Genomic DNA, 2,717 nt, shown 5'->3' on the forward strand with positions numbered 1-2,717 from the left:
TAATCAGGCCTACCGCTGTCGTGTCACCAGCAAACTTGATGATTGAGTTGGAGTCCGTGGCCAAGCAGTCATGGGTGAGTACAGGAGGGGGCTGAGCGCACATCCCTGGGCGGCTCCCATCTTGAGGATTTGCATGGCGGATGTGTTGTTGCCTTCCCTCAGCACCTGTGGTTGTCTCGTCAGTAAATCTAGGACCCAGTTGCACAGGGAAGAGTTCAGATCCAAGGCCCCGAGCTTAGTGATGAGCTTGGAGGGCACTATGGTGTTAAGCTGAGCTATAGTCGATTAACAGCATTCTCACATACAGTGCATTTGGAAAGTATACAGATCCCTTGACTTTTTCCACATTGTTACGTTACAGCCTTATTCTAAAATTGATTACATTTGTATTATTCATTCTACACACAATAACCCATAATGACAAAGCAAAAACAGTTTTTTAAAAATGTTTTACACGTGTATTAAAATTTAAAAGAAATTAAATATCCCTTTACTCAGTACTTTGTTGAAGCACCTTTTGCAGCGATTACAGCCTCGAGTGTTCTTGGGTATGACGCTACAAGCTTGGCACACCTGTATTTGGGGAGTTTCTCCCATTCTTCTCTGCAGATCCTCTCAAGCTCTGTCAGGTCTCTCTAGAGATGTTTGATCGGGTTCAAGTCCGGGCTCTGGCTGGGCCACTCAAGGACTTGTCCCGAAGCCACTCCTGCATTGTCTTGGCTGTGTGCTTAGGGCCGTTGTCCTGTTGGAAGGTGAACCTTCGACCCAGTGGCTATGTGTTGTTTTCCTTGAAGCGGGCAAAAAAGGTGTTTAGATTGTCTAGGAGTGAGGTGTCGTGTCCGCCACCTGGCTGCTTTTCCTTTTATAATCCTTGATTGTCTGAAGTCCCTGGCAAATGCGTCTCATGTCTGAGCCGTTGAATTGTGATTCCACTTTGTCTCTGTACTGTCTTTTTGCCTCTGATTGTTTTACCATAGTCATAGGTGGTCTGTTTATACTCATCCAGACCTTGCCACGGGTGCTTCCTGTTTTAATTCCTGCCTTTAGTCAGGGAGGAGCAGAGAAAAATGGAAGCGTGGCGAAGGAGGGCTTTGTATTCGTCTGCAAATGAATAGATGTGTACATAATACTGCAGTGTAAATGTGTTGCTCTCTACTCCTTTTTCTCTTCTGGAATACCCTACAACCATGTACACTACCTATACATCTTGACTAGACCTTATAGTTCATTTCAATACTTACTCAATGGCGCCGGAAGAAATGGCAGCAGCCCCTAACCAATTGTGCTATTATGTTTTTTTTTCCGCATTACTTGTAACTTATTTTGTACATAATGTTTCTGCTTCTGGATAAGGACAGCTATCACTTACCTCGGATTAGACCAAGATGTTTTCTTCAACAAGCAGGACGCACAGGATTTACTTCAAACACCCGACAAGGCCAACATCCCCGTCATTGGCAAGAGAAAGAGACGCAGATACAGAGGACACAGAGCTAGGTGCCTCGTAAGGATCCGCAGACGGCGAATGGGAAAGCTGCCGTTAGCGTCAATATTACTTGCCAACGTGCAATCAGTGGACAATTAAATTAGACGAGGTACGATCACGAATATCCTACCCACGGGACATCAGAAACTGTAACATTTTATGTTTCACAGAATCGTGGCTGAATGATGACATGGATATTCAGCTAGCGGGACATACGCTACACCGGCAAGATATAACAGCACACTCCGGTAAGATGAAGGAGGGCGGTCTACATATTTGTAAACAGCTGCACGAAATCTAAGAGTCTCTAGATTTTGTTCGCCTGAAGTAGAGTATCTTATGATAAACTGTAGACCACACTATTTGCCAAGAAAGTTTTCATACATACTTTTCGTGGCTGTTTATTTACCACCACAGACGGACGCTGGCACTAAGACCTCACTGTCAGATGTTTAAGGAAATAAGCAAACTGGAAACCAGAGGCGGCACTCCTAGTGGCCGGGGGATTTTAATGCAGGGAAACTTAAATCAGTTTTACCTCATTTCTATTAACAGGTTTGATGCGCAACCAGAGGGGAAACAAATTCTAGATCACCTGTACTCCACACACAAAGACACATACAAAGCTCTCCCTCATTTTGGTAAATCTGACCACAATTCTATCCTCCTGATTCCTGCTTACATGCAAAAATTAAAGCAGGACGCACCATTGACTCGGTCTATAAAAAAAGTTGTCAGATGAAGAAGTACAGGACTGTTTTGCCAGCACAGACTGGAACATGTTCCGGGATTCTTCCGATGGCATTGAGTACACCACATCAGTCACTGGCTTTATCAATAAGTGCATCGAGGACGTCGTCCCCACAGTGACATTTTGTACATTTTAGTTATTTAGCAGACGCTCTTATCCAGAGCAACTTACAGTAGTGAACGCATACATTTTTTTTCCATACTGGCCCCCCGTGGGAATCGAACCCACGTCCCTGGCGTTGCGAACACCATGCTCTACCAACTGAGCCACACTGGACGTACATACCCCAACCAGAAGCCATGGATTACAGACAACATTCACACTGAGCTAAAGGGTAGAGCTGATTGGTGCGGGACTCTAACCCGGAAGTTTATAAGAAATACTGCTATGCCTGCCAACGAACCATCAAACAGGCAAAGCGCCAATACAGGGCTAAGATTGAATGGTACTACACCGGCTCCGATACACGTCTTATGTGGC

The 2,717-nt window shown here is 44.9% G+C and overlaps 1 non-coding gene across 1 annotated transcript; it reads right to left on the minus strand.

The window, feature by feature from the left end:
• Nucleotides 1-2,431: 2,431 nt before the first annotated feature.
• Nucleotides 2,432-2,513, minus strand: trnaa-cgc (transfer RNA alanine (anticodon CGC)). The gene has a single exon. It is a non-coding gene; the product is annotated as a tRNA-Ala (tRNA).
• Between the last annotated feature and the right edge of the window lie 204 nt (nucleotides 2,514-2,717).

Source organism: Salmo salar, chromosome 24 (assembly GCF_965601325.2).
Source record: "Salmo salar chromosome 24, fSalSal1, whole genome shotgun sequence".
Classification (NCBI taxonomy): domain Eukaryota; kingdom Metazoa; phylum Chordata; class Actinopteri; order Salmoniformes; family Salmonidae; genus Salmo; species Salmo salar.